The following is an 18120-nucleotide window of genomic DNA, read 5'->3' on the forward strand; positions in this document are numbered from 1 at the left end:
TGACGGGCATTTAAAAACATAAATACAGCCAAACTTCTTTATCTCAAACCTTAAAGACTATGCTTAACTCGAAGTAAAAAAATATCCAGTTTTACAGTTAAAAAGTACATATAAAATATACTAAATTACTTCGAATACTCGGGATATCTCGAAGTTTTATCTTGACAACCCACTAATTTCGAGATAAGGTGGTCCAATTCTACATGGTGTCACGTTATTTCCTTCGGTAATACAGAATGCATTATTCCATCAAAATCGATATATAAAACAGAACTTTTGAGGATACCTTTGTAAACATAAGTATATCAAACCTTACTTATTAGTTTCATATCAATGATAAACTCGTTCAATTAATCAATATTTCTTGAAGACTTCACTGTCCATTTACATCATATCAATGATAAACTCTTTCAATTAATCATTATTTCTCGAAGACTTCATTGTCCATTTACATCATACCATTGATAAACTCTTTCAGTTAATCAATATTACCCAAAGACTTCAATGTCTATTCACATAGCCAAACTATTAATCATAATCAATTGTCTCTTAGAACAATGCACGTCTAGCTTAATTACATTGTACTTGTGTGGAATCCCCGTATCACAGCTAATCAGGACAAGTCCACGACACTGAGTAGGGAGGTAACACGTTATACATTGTTTAATCAACAATCTTGTATTGTCTTAATCAAGGTCACAAACATGTCTGTGAAGGGGTCACGTGTCCGTAAAATATGATACGTAGACAGTAAAAACACATCGTATATATAACAAAATATGTTCATTCAGGCTCATGTAGGGTGACGTGTCGGAGAAATATGATACACAGTTAAGAACCACCATATATACAACAAAATATGTACAAACAGGACTGGGTAGATGCCACGTGTCTGTAAAATATGATATCCATCAGTAAAGAACGTCAAAAATCACGTAAATAACAACTATACCAGCGACTTTAGTTATATTGAATAATGAATATAAGAATTATTATATAATTAGTCAGTCATCCAACACCAATTTATGCTCTATTAAAGTTATCCTACATACGAAAATAAACTATTCTTCCACTTCTATGAATTAACATCTGCTTTACACCGATTTATTTCCCTGACGATTCTGAAATTCAACACTCAGAATGCAAGATAAAAATATTCACCTTTCCATAGAAATAAGTCAATTCTTTATTAAAATCGTATTATAAGAATTGTGCCTACTGCCCCCATTGCCTGATTCGTAAGTGATAACATAATATGTGACCGTGCCTTTTCGTTTACCAAATTAATATCTCCGTTGACACTGCCCCACTTTCGGCCTTTAATCGAGCAAGTTCTCTTGGGGGAAGGGTGTGCGTTCTGTCCCCTGATAGAGACACACCGGTTTTTTTTCGCAAATGGTAGCTCCTAATATCTGCTCAAGTTTAGCACTTCGGGAGTGTAATAACTGGTCTACCCATTGTCAGTATAATGTGACAGGGTGATGTGTCCTGCTGGGTGTCTTCGGCGGTATAATTCAGTGAGTTTGCACTATAAAGTCGACATCATTTCCTCGCGATCATAAGCAGGCAAAGAAAAACATACCGCAACTGCAAAACAACACATGATATGCATGTAGCTCACGTACCGTCCTTAAATGGCCATAGCTGTAACATAAAACAAAATAGCTATAGGCTGATGGTTCTTAACAAGAGAAGTTATCTTGGCTATGCCGAAATGAATATACTACATTGATTACCTACTTTAGCTATAGACTGATGGTTCTTAACAAGAGAAGTTATCTTGGCTATGCCGATATCAATATACCACATTGATTACCTACTTTAGCTATAGACTGATGGTTCTTAACAAGAGGAGTTATCTTGGCTATGCTGATATCAATATAACACATCGATTACCTACTTTAGCTATAGACTGATGGTTCTTAACAAGAGGAGTTATCTTGGCTATGCTGATATCAATATAACACATTGATTACATACTTTAGCTGTATACTGTCTGGTACACTGTTTGGCCTCATTGTGTTTGTAATAATGCCTGATTGTCTGGTGCCAGAGTTCCGCATGTTAAAGGCAAAGTTTGTTATACACCTTGTCATAACTCCAACATTTAATCTAGATCCGACACAGGTAAATTCATACCAAACTTCAAGTTAAATAAAATAATAACAAAATAAAATTTACAATTTGTTTAGGAAAAATCATTAACATTTTCAGGTATATGACTTCACAGTATTTTTTAAAATCTAAGCGTTTAAAAGTCAATGTTTGAAAAGTTAATTTTTAAAATTTGATATGCATTGACGATTTAAATTTGATAAAACATGTTTTAAGGTTTAATATATTAACTGCAGATTGTTGATTTTTCATGGTTAAATGACCCTAAAGATATAGAACTTAGTGGTAGTCCCGGATATCTGCTACACTATAGTGGTGTACATTAAATTAGATAGATAAAAATAACACCTTGTCATAAATATCAAACATTAATAATCAATGTCAGAAATTTCAATTCATCTCCTAAATCAGTTTACCTATATCCCCTATCGTGAGATTTGTTTCCGTCATGAGATATTTCACCGACCATTTACCACGGTATAAAGCCTTGATATGAACAATTTAGAATATATCTCAAGTATTATATTTCAAAATAGCCGTGGTTTAAAGCCCCGCCAAACAATACACAATGGTTGTGTACGAGGCTATAGAGGTCAATAAGACTTCGCTAAATAAGTCGCCATTATTGGGTTCGGGCACTGTTGACATTTTCCCATTTTGTAAACATTTGAGTAAAAGCCAACATCCCCAGGTTTACATACCTACCATGTCCGTGTATTTACCTGTGGTGATGCGTACGAAATACCTGGTGCAGGTATTATAAATACAATCCTTACCTTGTACCAAAATAAATTCAGGGCTACGCTCGTTATTTGCAGTGTATGATTGTAACACTAAAGTTCTGTGTTGTTACAACTGCGAGAAAAACATCTTTGTCCTCCAGTGTTTGAGAATACTTTTACCTGTGATATATATTTGGTATATATATAGATATAAATATACCTGTGGCTGGTATGTGTATTCTCAGTACCTAGCGGTACGACCAGGAACAACAGGACATAGTCTGTGATCGGAGGTAAACATTTCTGTGTTGGGATCTATACCTAAAGGTAAGTACTTATTTTTGTACTAACTGCAGTGTTACTGTTGGGATGAAATGTACAAGGTATTGTACAAAAGTCACCTGTAATTATCACCTCTGAAATAGAAATATATTTTATAGTACAAGCTGAAAATGATGCGAAATCTTCGTCATAAAGCCGTGCCGTTGTTCTAGGACTCGTTGGTGATGATGGTCACCAAAAATCTAAATAGACATTAACAAAATTAAATTTGTAGAAGAAAACATATCATATTCCAAATAATGAATATAAAACTGCATCATACAGCGAAAATTAACTTTGAAATGTAAAAAGAAGTAGGGAGGTGTGTTTTCATCATACTTGGATCATTTAGTTTTTCTTGTTTGGTATAGAATTAGCTCATTTTTTTTTACAAATATTTCATTCACATACATTAGGAAATGGAGAGTATTAGCCGAAAAATGAAAATATAGAAATAACGATTCGTCTACACCAACAGTTAGGTCAAGTCGATGAACAAAACTTTGTGCTTTGCTTTAGACCAATTAATTTCAAAACGTAATGCTGCCCCATGTTTACTTAAATATAATGTGGAAATAGATTAAATGAGAGTGCCAATCAAATTAACCTTTATCCATTTACTTATTATGTACCCAACAAACACTCTGTTTAAATTGGATTTTGATAAATATCAAGTTAACAAGGATATGTGATAATGGCGATCATATTGAAAAATCAATGTTATATCGATATTTTTGTAGTAACTGCAGTCTATTGAAATTTTGACTAAGTTTTACTTAGGCGAGTCAGCAAATTTTAACATTGATAATAATACAAAGATCTTTTTTGATTAACATTAAAACAGGGTACCTGTTGTACCTGTCTAAGCTATTATTCTGAATGGTTCCGAGGCGGACATTGATAAATGATGTGTATTTTGTTTATTTAGTTTGACATTGTTTAATTCTTACTACAGCACAATCAATACTAAAATATATACCTTCAAATAATTCTTTACTTAATGAATAGAGCGACATATTGAATAAACACGAGATAGATCCATATTTTTCTAATCTATCTTCAACACAAGCAATATCAAACGTAATAGAGTTCACTCAATGACTGACTACATATGGTAAAAGATCGATAATATAGGGCGAATATATACTTTTCGTTTCGCCATTCAAAAGAAATTCCCAAATATTACATGTATATATCCCTCTGAACATATTATACCGTGTAAACATGAAACGGATAGAAAATCTGTATTTCATATTCCTCAGATAGCAACAGCAGTTTCAAAATATTATGTACCTTTCAAATATTTCCTGATTTGGGAAATGAACATTTTGAGCAAACACGAGTGAGGTAGATAATCTCTGTATTGTCTTTCCTATCTTGCTAATAAACATACTACGAATTTGGTAAATGTTATTGATTTGTTCGCTAGACATATAGTGTCTTATATAAATAAATGTCTGACAACATTTTATCCTTACATGGTAGATATCAGTTAAAATTTTGATTTCATTGTAACAAGAGAGGCCATTTGACCCGCATCAGCTGTCACAAACGTTGCTACGCCTTTTAACACAAATATTCACACAGACTCAATGAAAACATCAGAAGTCGACCAACGCCAGTTGTTCCGGAAGGATAGCCGTCTCTGGACTAAACGACAGCATTTTCTGTGTCTGTTTTTTGGAGGTGATCGTCCTCGCAAAGGGCGTCAGGAGGACACCAACAATCTCGGTCATATTAAGACGGATGTCGAGGAGATACAAGTCTGGGTTATATTAGAACGAGCGCGATGGAGACATCAACAACAAGGGTCATATGAGGGCGAGTGTCAAGGAAACACCAACAACAAGGGTCATATGAGGGCGAGTGTCAAGGAAACACCAACATCCCGAGTCATCTTAGGACGGGCGTCAAGAGAAACCAACAGCCAGAATCACATGACGGCGGTTGTCAATGAGACACCGACAGCAAGGATCATATGAGGGCCGTTGTCAAGAAGACACTAACAGTATGGGTCATATTAAGACGGGTGTCAATGAGACACCGACAGCCAGGATCAGTGGACGGTGGTTGTCAAGGAGACACTAACAGCCTGGGTCATATTAGGACGGGCATCAATGAGACACCGACAGCCAGGATCAGATGACGGTGGTTGTCAAGGAGACACCAACAGCCTGGGTCATATTAGGACGGGCATCAATGAGACATCAACAGCAAGGATCAGATGAGGGGCGGTAACACGGAGACAAAATAGGTGTTGGTATGCGGGCATCAGATAATTTTTGGTGTCTTCAATGTCTGGTCAGAAGTCCTAACTCTGAACCTGTAGAGGTTCCACTCCCGTGTTATTCAGTATATGCGCCATGTAATTAGTAATGCTATATTGGTTTACATGTTATGACAGATGAGATTCGTTTTACTTCAGTAGTTTGAGAACGTGCTATTTCTTGCACTCAGCCTATGTTTACATAATGTGGGTGTCTTCAATGACAGTCCAGAATATATTATTCCATCAGACAGGTATTTTTAAAGTATATCCGTGTATTCTTTCTTTGTCTCTATTGTGTTGCCATCTCCCTGCATGGTTTCCTTTCGGAATTTAATGTAGATGTCTTTATTATCGTTATTTTGTTGTTACATGACTATCTGTGTCCCAAGCTATCTTTCTTATTTTGCCATTGTTTCTTCAGTGTTTGTACGAAAGTGAATCCTTCACGATCACATTACATATCTTCTGATGTTGATTCCGTACCATCAGTAGTGAAATACCCTACATATGTCGTTAATACCAGATTAATTTTTTATTTTGTAAACATTTTGTTGAAATAACTTCCATTCGATTTCATTTTAGTCATCTTTCAACAGATATCGAATATCAAAATTAACGCCTTAAAAATGCTTTTCTGGATACTCGCTTGTCTCCGTATTTAATTTTATTAAACACGTATCATACCACCGTATCAAAAGTGGTAACGAGGCCGGTGTAAATATCCTCTGGTATCTGGCACCAGAGATTAACTCGAGAACGAGGCTAACTTTGGTAAATCCGTTAAGGAACTAGTGTGGGGCTTTGGTTGGCACGATAAGGTCAGGGACCAGGTATCGAGGAGGACTTTAAACATGTTTATTTGTTTACCAGCGTGACGTGATAGAACCTGTGGGATGGAGGCGGATAGTACTGATATAGATGTGTATGCTGAGGGTCTACACGGAAAGTGATTTTAGGAATGGTGACTTTGATTCAATAATGGCTGTTTTAACAGACTCATTTAGGCATCAATACTCTTAAAATTATTAACTTCAGACCAACTTAGCCAGACAGATTTTCTCTTTAGACTATTCTTGTGAGTATTATTTAGCGTGTCAGATATCCAGTTTTAACCCCAAACCGAGACGCTGAACAATACGCACAATATTTCCGTAAAGTTGATGTTATGGTTGAAGACATATCGTCAGACACACTTTGTCCGCTCGTAAGACATCACCGTTACTCACCCCTGGGGAAACTCTCAGACTACATATCTGTAGTTAAGTTTCTATTAATTCGTGCCAATGGATAATCTCCCATTTTAGCTCATTAGATTTAATACAAATCCAGTAGACAGTGTTCCCGAGTTAATTGTAAACAACCCATATGTATATAATATACATTTCCCATGGTAATGATATATGTTGATATCCACTTTTGACCACCCACTGTAAGATCTTCAAAGAAATAATTCTTTTTACAAAAGGTCAAGACATACTTTTCTAAATATCTAATACACATGTTTCAACATTCCGTACAAATGTGTATACATTGAACCAGTGCACCGGAAGCGAAATCTTTCCATTGACCTAGTCAGCCGGAAGTAATGAATTACTTCACGACTGATTTCCGCTTTCGTATATCCGGATTTAAATCTATTCAAACTTTAGCACTATCACTGTTAACGGTAATAGGTGCGTGCCCGCCATTTAATCTGTCTGATAACTGATATCGATAAATTTATAGGTTTATTTCTGTTGTCCACGTAGATAAGACGTTCCGTCATATTGAGGGTCAGTGCTCACCAATCTATTAATCTGAATAATTCATACATAGACCTGTATATCACCTTTGGGATTTATTTATGAATGATTTGGTCGTCAGTATAAACGTTGGGCGTGAATGAGGCCAAAAAGCGTACCACGGATTTTATGTTTGTTTGTTTTTTTTTTGTTTTTTTTGTATATTTACAAAAGCATGAATAGTTACCATAGAAATGTTATATTGCGATTGGCAACATTGGGTAATTTTGTTTGTTATGACTTAAATCATTAACGTCTGTTTGTTTTTTGGTTACGGATACTTACAGGGGGAATATTAGAACCATATTTGGAGCAAATGTCCGCCACTTACAGTTTTTTCCATTGCAGAACCCTTCTCCGTCAAGTTTTACCATCGGCAATCAAATAAGTTCTTGTATTCTCCCTCAAACATTTATCATTGTGAAGCAAATATCCCCAATGTTCCCTTCTGCCAGTCAGCTTTGTAGACCAACTGTTGTGCCGGTCTGCCGATCAGCTTTGTGGAAAAACTGTTCTCCCCTTCTCCGGGTCAGCTTTGGGGAACAACTGTTCACTCCTCCCGATTTAATCATATCTATGTTATCATATAGAGTTTAACATTATTGAGTAACTGTCCACGTATCCAGCCTTCTTTTTATCTTTGATGAGCTCGGTTTGTAAAAAAAACAACAGTATAACAGGCAGCTAAAAACGTAACTGTCAAAAAACAAACAAATTTGATTGTGTATGATACCACATTCTTATAGTCAAGGTAAACAGTTACACTATTTGTCTGCACGCATTCATGGCGAGACTAACAGCTCAGAGCATATTCTATGTGCTTCTTCACTGAACATATATGGCGAAATCGATTGTTTCCGCCATAAAAAAATTAGTAATAGACAGTGGCTGTGGATCATGGCTCTATGACATATTGACATTCGATAGTTTGTTATACAGATTTGAATATATCCGAAACGGATATTAATTGACACAAAGTCAGAGTATTTAGCTAATAACCCTGTAATGTAAACAAGGCTTTCAACCAGCAAGCTAATTAGCGGGAAAAGCCAATAACGCACACCGATTGGGTTGTCTACGTAAGGGGGAATCAGTGCCAACGGTAATTGATTAAGGTATAAGTTATATATATACAGGGGATCAATGCTGAATTGAAGCAGGTAAGCGTCAATATGTTAATTCATTTATTGCTCCTTTGAGTTGTATTAATTTGATAGAGAAGCCGCCTGTTTTTTTTTATTGTTTTACCATTGTAGTCGATGATGAACAATGTAGATTAGGTAAACGTTACAGTACCAATTTGTGATCATTTTATATACATTAGTCCTATGTCTGTATATTTTCTTTGTTTTCACTCGGTTCCTGAATTGTGAGTTGGAGTAAACAATTTAACATGAATATGTGTGGGATCATACACATCTATGTGAACTTCCATCAAAACCGTTATTGGTAAAATCATGAAGTTTGCTTTTCAGGTAGAGCGTAACAATAGTAGCTGATATTCCCATTGAATGATTCGCAAGAAACAACTAAATTTAGAATCTTATATTTTCTCTTCTTTTTAAGACTTCATACTTCCTAATGTTTCCAATGACACTGTTTTCACTGTAAGCATTTAGCTGAGCGTTGGCCCATATGAGGAAGGTCTTGGGTTCTGTCCCAAGGTTGGGAAAGTCTCTAAACTGAAAGTTGTTTGTTTTCTGCACGAAGTTCTGCGTTAACGTTGGCAGTAAGGACTGGTTTGACCGTTTTCGGTAGCCTATACTGTGATCAGGTGGGGTACAGTTGGACATTTCAGTGAGCTGACACTTTAACGGTTCCGCCAGTGGCCCTCCTTTCGTGGGCATTAGCCTGACATGGCACCGATTGTGTTAAAAGGATTAGTCTATGGTTGATATATGAATAAGATCATAAAGTTGAAAATACTAGAAAAGCACGGAAGACATGGAAGTGTAAGCGTCTTCTTAATGTACCTCTCAGGTTATTGATTGTCCGGATTACAAACCTTTTCCGAGGAAGTGTACATTGGATTTTTTTTTATTAAAGTGGGTTCCACGTTGCTAACTTGCATATGTTCACGTTATTTGTCTCAAGTAAATAGTGGGGATCTCCAGGAGTGGTTGTAAACTCTACTGCAAAAGCGTTTGTAAATTTTACTTGTCGTGGCTTAATTCTTGGGATCTGCATGAGTGTGCGAAGATTTTACTTATCTCGGGTAAATAGTGGAGACCTGTAGGAGTGTTTGTAAATTCTACTTATCCTGAGTAAACCGCTGAGAGCTGAAGAAGCACTTGAACTGCTATTTCTGTTATTTCTATTGACACAAACATAAGTATATATCTACTAGTGTCCATAATACACCGTCATACTTAGCATAGTCAGCTTAATACCCCCAAAACGTGAACATATATTTCCGGGTGTTTTTCTTATAATATTCATGTCTCGAACTCCATCTGTGTTTTCAAGTTTCATCCATATACTTGCATGCAACTGGGGTTATTTGACTAAATTTACGAGAAAGGGGGCGCAATAGTTTACACTGAGGAAGTTTCATATACTTTTATCCGAAAAATGAAAGCTCGGTGTATAATTGAATGACTGTTTACCTGTCAAACACACTACTAGAGAACCATTCTAAAATCAACTACAGGTAAAAGGCCCGATTTTAATTTTCTTATAAAATAAACACTGCTATGTAAATCTTGAGACTATGGAAGTAAATATCAAAACATGTTAAAATGTACACCGCAGAATATGGTTCTGGAATGAAAAGATACAAAGGTTGTAAACACACGTGTCATTATGATTTTATAGAATGTTTATTTTTGTACAGTATGTTATTTTCGTCTGCGTAATGGTTTAAAATACGTTGTTTGATGGTTGAAAACTCGGCATGGACTCATGGCAGTACTTTTATCAACCTAGTAGGAGTGTTGTAGAGGAAAACAAGACATAATCACTACACTACACTATCACTACATATATTTGTTAATAAGTCCACTTTTAAATACATGTTAAATAAACGTTTTGGCTGGATTTCAAATATTTTTAGTCATGGTCAGTATTAAATCAATATTATGTTAACACTTTCGATTGAATTTCACTTTTAAAAATCAACACTTGAGATCTGAACAATGGATGTTTCAATAAGGTATAAAATAGCGGCACTTTGACAGCCAAAGTTTAACAGGAAATAACTGACAAACATTCTCAGTAACATTTATATATTTGTTTACCAAATGTGGAGGGTAATGGTTGATAACCAACATACGAAACAGCAATAATCGAGTATAACATGCTTTAAATATCATAACTCATTTTGAGACTGTGCCCTAACCCAGATTTGACCTAGATTTGTGTGGCGGGTGTCGTCGTTTTGGCCTAGATTTGTGTGGTGGGTGTCGTCGATTTGACCTAGATTTGTGTGGTGGGTGTGGTCGATTTGACATAAATTTGTGTGGTGGGTGTCGTCGTGACCTAGATTTGTGTGGCGGATGTCGTCGTGACCTAGATTTGTGTGGCGGATGTCGCTGTGACCTAGATTTGAATGACGAGTGTCGCTGTGACCTAGATTTGTATGGCGGGTGTCGCTGTGACCTAGATTTGTATAGCGGGTGTCGCTGTGACCTAGATTTGTATGACGGGTGGCGTCGATGAAGTAGAAGACGCTTACTCTTCCGGAACACCTGTTATTATTCGCCTTTTACCTTTCCATGGATCTCCAAACGATATGTTTGTTACTCTACGGTTTCGTTACTATGTTGGTATTATTGTTTAGCATGGAACGTGTTATAACAGTGTATACTGATTAATAAGTGTATTAATTAAGCTTAATAAGCAAAGTCCGGACTTATCAGACGTTGTTCACGGTACGTCTGTGAAATTCATATTCGATACAAATTCTGGATCGCTTATATTTGAGGCTTTACGTGAAAAAGAACTACAGGGATATCATCATATACCGCATTAAACAGTTTGATTTATGTTTGATGTTTTTTTTCTATCTGGGAACGTCCTTGTAATTTGGTGTGGGTTGGCCCTAAATTACTGACATTGTTGACTGACCGTTATACAATACAATACAATACAACACAATACAGAGCAATATAATACAATACAATACAATACAATACAATACAATACAGAGCAATATAATACAACACAACACAATTCAAATAAACACAATACAATTCAACACAATACAATACAATACAATACAATACAACACAACACAATACACTACAATACAATACAATACAGAGCAATATATATACAACACAACACAATACAATTCAACACAATACAATACAATACACACAATACAATACAATACAATGCAATACAATGGAATACAATAAATACAACACAATACAGACAATACAATACAATGCAGTACAGTACAGTACAGAGCATTAGAATACAATACAACACAATTCAGTTCAACACAATACAATACAATACAATACAACACAACACATGCAACACAATACAATGCTTTGCAAAGCAATACGATACAACTGATAGCTAATAACTGTCGGTCAGTTTTACACATTATAATATGTCCAAAATATCCGAGGTTTCTTGAATTTTATATAAGAAATATGTGTGTTCTAATAGATTATTGTCTGACGGTATCAGCTGATCTAAAACACATCATGATCACACACGTTGTACCGCCTTGAATCATTACAATCTAAAACACATCATGATCACACACGCTGTACTGCCTTGAATCATTACAAACTAAAACACATCATGATCACACACGCTGTACTGCCTTGAATCATTACAAACTAAAACACATCATGATCACACACGCTGTACTGCCTTGAATCATTACATTGATTGTCTCACCTGACGAGTCAGTCAAATGTTTGTATATATGTTGTTATGTAATGTATACAATGGATTGTATGCACTTGTCTATATCAGAAGAACTGTTCACCTATATTATTGATTTATGTAATCAAAAAGAAATAAAATCTCTTTGGCCCATTTTAATCGTTTACTGGTAACCATGGTTACTAACCCTATGATTAATGTTGGTCGTTATGTCCCTGTCGTCCCTTTGAAACCAATATGATCTATTGGATGTTTATTACAATTCAGATGTAACGTTATACAAGTTGATATCTTTACAGTTCAAAGGCATTTCGTTTCGATCTATAATCAAAGAATCTGTTTCGTTTTTAATGTGAGACGTATATACTTTACCCACAGGACAAAGGTACAATATTGCTATTTCCCTAGCTTCACAGAAGTGTCGAATGTGTTCTTTGTAATCAAACATTTAAACAGTGAATTATATCATATATGTTTGCCATCGTTATTTTAAAATTCACCATGACATATTTCGAAACAAATGGTATTTATTCTGTCCAATATCAACATGTATATATGGCTGGCCCTTAGTATGATTGTCGAGTTCTAGAGTAACCTCAGATGTACCTCTGTGTTTATATAACATGTTCTTATCTACTTATATTATACAATTATAGCCTTTTGATCAGGTCGATACAAGGTTTTACAAATATGAAAAAATATCGACCGAGGACGAAGTTGTTTTTTCAGGTTAATAATACCATGCATTGACCGAATCAAAAGGCTATAAAAAAATATTATAAAATTACGGTCTGATGTTTAATAGTCACTCAACGAATACAAGTAACACGCGTACATGTAATGGTAGAAACTGAATTGTGAAGCATTTGTAAATATTTCATTATTGATTTTAAACACTACAATCATAAGAAAACTAATAAATTATAATGTAGTCAATACGCTAATTCTTACGATACGTTTGATTTTTAGTTACCTTTGTCAAATTACTGCTTAATTCATATTGAATGATCAATTTCCAACCCCAAGATACACTCTAGCTCGATGAATACTCATAAATGTCGATAGAATATTTTGGATACATTCGTTCGAATTATAACACTGTTAATTTTTATGATGGTAATGGGGAACAAATATATATGTGATGAACGTAAAAAGGCTGAATAATGCTATTCATCATCTTTAGTCCACAGAACCTTGCATCATTGTAACATGTCGAGGACCGAGGGAAGAGTATCACGTTAACTCATTGTATTGTAAGAGGCGAAACAATTCACAAAGACAGATGTACCTTGGTAAAAGTGCATTGGATATTTCCCCAAATTAAGTACATTTCGTCACTGTATGTTGATTGTAGGAGGTAAATAAACATAATCCCCTACATAATCGGGCCATTTTAGTGTCTTATATCAATTGGACATTAAATAACCCAAACATATCTGCTGTCCACATAAGTAAAACATGTGATCTTTTACTCATCCTTCCGTTCCTCAGTCTTTCTGTTGTTTGTTGTATTCTCGAGGTGTGTATAGACACCCATCCTCCTATGCTCATGACTAGACGTTCACTGCTTGCGTCAGTGATAATAAAAAAACTGCACCTTGGAGTTTCTTCGTCCTTCTAGGAATAGTCAGTGATAACAAAAAAACTGTTTCGTCCTTCTAGGAATCGTCAGTGATAGCAAAAAAACTGTTTCGTCCTTCTAGGAATCGTCAGTGATAGCAAAAAAACTGTTTCGTCCTTCTAGGAATCGTCAGTGATAGCAAAAAAAAACCTGCTTTGTCCTTCTGGGAATCGTCCGTGATTGCAATATAAATCTGCTTCGTTCTTTCTGAAATCGTCAGTGATTGCAATATAAAACTGCTACGTTCTTCCTGAAATTGTCAGTGATTGCAATATAAAACTGCTTCGTTCTTCCTGAAATCGTCAGTGATTGCGATATAAAATTGCTTCGTCCTTCTGGAAATCGTCAGTGATTGCAATATGAAACTGTTTCGTCCTTTTGGGAATCGTCCGTGATTGCAATATAAAACTGCTTCGTTCTTCCGGAAATCGTCAGTGATTGCAATATAAAACTGCCTCGTACAGGTTTTTTTCCCTTCTAGGCCTCTCCAGTGATGCTAAGGAACTAAAGATTTGAAATTCATAGAAAAGCCAAAACATATTTTATCTTAATGGAATATTGAATTTGAAAAACTAGAAGGATATAACATTTACTACAAGCAACCATGATACCTGTACATACCTGACAATGACGAGTAATTAAGACTCGATCTGTTTGGGACACAATTCAATTTATTGTTGTCACACGCGTTCAATGGGTTGCAGTACAATATCGATTACTCCTACAACACTCTGTCAAAGAGTCGTTCGAGAGGGAATCGGTCTTAGACAACACAGTAATGAATAATGTAGGATGGACTACCGTAGTCTAGTGAGCGTCAATACTCGCCTTTAATGTCGTACTAATGAGGTTGGGATCTTTTTACATTATATGTGAATATGTGTACGTGACATCATCAATATCATGTAACCTTCAAGGGCATCATATTAATCATTTATATTTTTGAAAGAGAAATCAATTTTAAAATGGAGTGCTGCTAGTCTTATTTCAAGGAATCATTATTCCAATCAGTTTTCTATATTTTACTGATATTTTATGACGGGTGTTAAAGAGATATATGATGACAGGTTACAACATACAGTTCTGATGGGTGCCACATATGGTGACAGGAAATATCCTAAAGGGTACCATATATGGCGACAGAAAATATACTGAAGGGTGCCATATATGGTGACAGAAAATATCCTGAAGGGTGCCATATATGATGACAGGTTACAACATACAGTTACAGGAACTATTCTGATGGGTGCCACATATGGTGATAGAAAATATCCTGAAGGGTACCATATATGGTAACAGAAAATATCCTGAAGGGTGCCATATATGGTGACAGAAAATATCCTGAAGGGTGCCGTATATGGTGACAGAAAATATCCTGAAGGGTACCATATATGGTAACAGAAAATATCCTGAAGGGTGCCATATATGGTAACAGGAAATATCCTGAAGGGTACCATTTATGGTAACAGAAAATATCCTGAAGGGTGCCATATATGGTAACAGGAAATATCGTAAGGGACACCATATATGGGGACAGGAAATGTTCTGAAGGTTGCCATATATGGTAACAGAAAATATCCTGAAGGGTGCCATATATGGTAACAGGAAATATCGTAAGGGACACCATATATGGGGACAGGAAATGTTCTGAAGGGTGCCATATATGGTAACAGAAAACATCCTGAAGGGTGCCATATATGGTAACAGGAAATATCGTAAGGGACACCATATATGGTGACAGGAAGTATCCTGAAGGGTACCATATATGGTAACAGGAAATATCGTAAGGGACACCATATATGGTAACAGGAAATATCGTAAGGGACACCATATATGGGGACAGGAAATGTCCTGAAGGGTACAATTTGAACCACACATAGGAAATATTCTGAAGGGTACCACATTTGGTAAAAAGAAATATCTGGAAAGATACCATGTGGGGACAGGAAGTATCCTGCAGGGTAGTCTTTGTACTAGATATAGTGAGGGGACATTTCCTGACGGGTACCGCATTTGACAGGATATCTCTTAGACATATATCACATCTGCTGAAAATATACTAGCTGGTATCAGATGTTGTTTGATTGACTTGTGTAAGTCTTATGAATATCTAACTTGTATCGTTTTGGTAACGGTTTCATTGGCTACCTATATGATTATTTAGAAACCAGTTCACGCAGAATACATTCTGACTGATAGCTATGCAATGTATATTACGTACCGAAGATGCTATAGCGTGTCTGTATATTGGACATGGTGATGCTTTATTGTTTCAGCCTAAGCTACAAATGTTCATTGTAAACACTGCGAGTAAACATTATGCACGTGTAAACACCACGTGTAAAACATTCAATAACATCGTTGCCATAACATTTCGATAAGAGACAGTGTTGTACAATATGTTTATCGAGCGAGAAAAGCCGTAGAAAGGTGGACGAGGCTTTTAATAGAATACACATTGGTAGGTGGGACGTTATGCCTGACTGGGAGAATATGTACACAGACGTGTTGGTTTAATAGGTGTTCAATAGGGCTACAGGACTACACACCTGTGGACGTGTTTATTGTGTATATAGGTACGTAACTACTGCATTGATGTCTTAAATACCTTGGGATATTACACATTGACAGGTAAGTTTTGTTCTTTTATTATGTGTACGGTTTTAATTTCATATTTACGGGTATGCTTTATTCGTTTACGGTTAATTGTTTCATACACAGGTAAATACACCTCACTTTCCAATATTACAGGTATGTTCTATTGTTTTACAGTTAATTGTTTCATACACAGGTAAAACACCTCCCTTTCCATTATTACAGGTATGTTCTATTGTTTTACGGTTAATTGTTCCATATATAGGTATGTTATATCCTTATATAAACAGGAATGTTACATTGATCTATGTAAGAGTTACGCCCGTTTTTTTAATGCCATCATTATTTTCTAGTTTTCCTAAATTCTGGTTCTTGAACACGTCTTTTAATCATTGCATCAGTGACAAGTCCTCGAAAGACAAAACAGCAGCTGTGTGATGTCTTTAACATCAGTGACGAGTCCTCGAAGGACAAAACAGTTGTATGATATCCTTAACATCACTGACGAGTCCTCGAAGGACGAAACAGCTGTATAATGTAGTTTTATTTTCATCTTTTTGCATAAAGAAAATACAAAATACATTTCTAAATTTAACATAACAACCTGTGGTCATTTACGTTATGTTAACACCCGGATATTTCACATGTACAGACATCTTACACATGCATATTATGTGTATCATGAGCATGAACGATGATCACCAAATAGAAATCATACATACAATACATACATATATATAGTGTATTGTTAGTTAACCCTGTCTGACAATTAGACACGTTAGCCAATGTTTGATACATGTATGTACTGACACGTGTACGTCAGATAACAATTAGCAATTAATTAACTAAAATATGATATTTTAATAATTGTATTATAGACGATAGTCGATACTTTAATGTCTCGACTAGTGATTTGAGTATCAGGTAACCCTGGGTTTTCAGAATTACAATTAATGCTAGGAGCGCATGTCACTTGCAGTATATGTAATTTTTCTAAAATCATCAATATTCATAATATTAAAAATACAAAACAGCATTAATATTAGATAAATAAAGAAATAAAAAATAAATTTAAAAAAATCTGCTTCAAGCTGAAACATTAGAAACGTATTTAAATATATAAAATATCAACATCTGAAATATTTGAAAAAATCTTTAAATACTTCTGTCATTATTATATTGTGTACCTAAAACTATGAATATCAGTAGCATCATGATATATTGTGCCGGTGCGTGACGTCATTCGATCGACCACAAATATTTTATTTTAAACATACTCTACTGGATTTATATAATTAGGAGTGTTTTCACTTGTTGTTTGTAGTTGTTATGGTAACATACATAAGAAATAAGAATTCTAGAATAAATTCTAGTTTTGTTTTGAACATGTAAATTTTTGATCGTTTGACTATTTTATTATTCCTTAGAGTGGCATTCTGTACGACAACACAATACTCTATACATAATTCATGATCAGCCGATATTTGTAAATGAGTTATGCTTTCACTGCTAATAGGATTGTATTGGTGTATTATATTTTGCTTTTCATTTGTGGTCTTAAATTTCAATAGTAAATTTATACAGTGACCGCCAGTAATAATTCAACGTATACTGTCGGAAGTTCAATTAATATTGATCTATTATACAAATATATATATTATTATGCATACAAAGGTCTGCTCTGTATACCAGTTCAGATAATCTTTAATAATGATATATATCAATCATACCACATCGTTAGCAAAACATATCACATATACGTCGGCGACAACACAACATATCAAATATACGTCGGCGACAGCACAACATATCAAATATACGTCGGCGACAACACAAAATATCAAATATCCGTCG

At 35.3% G+C, this 18120-nt stretch overlaps 1 protein-coding gene across 2 annotated transcripts in view; it reads left to right on the plus strand.

The window, feature by feature from the left end:
- The first annotated feature begins 2886 nt into the window (after positions 1-2886).
- The window catches only part of LOC117314908 (death domain-containing protein 1-like), a 78112-nt gene continuing 62878 nt past the window's right edge, over positions 2887-18120 (plus strand). The window contains exon 1 of one of the 2 annotated variants that reach the window (XM_033869008.1): positions 2887-3164. The gene's annotated coding sequence lies outside the window, so the exon portion shown is untranslated. Of the gene's footprint in view, positions 3165-16277; positions 16303-18120 lie in introns of those variants that run through there. The other variant, XM_033869009.1, reaches the window with a different exon arrangement.

The sequence above is a fragment of the Pecten maximus genome, chromosome 17 (genome assembly GCF_902652985.1).
Source record: "Pecten maximus chromosome 17, xPecMax1.1, whole genome shotgun sequence".
NCBI classification, from domain to species: Eukaryota; Metazoa; Mollusca; class Bivalvia; order Pectinida; family Pectinidae; genus Pecten; species Pecten maximus.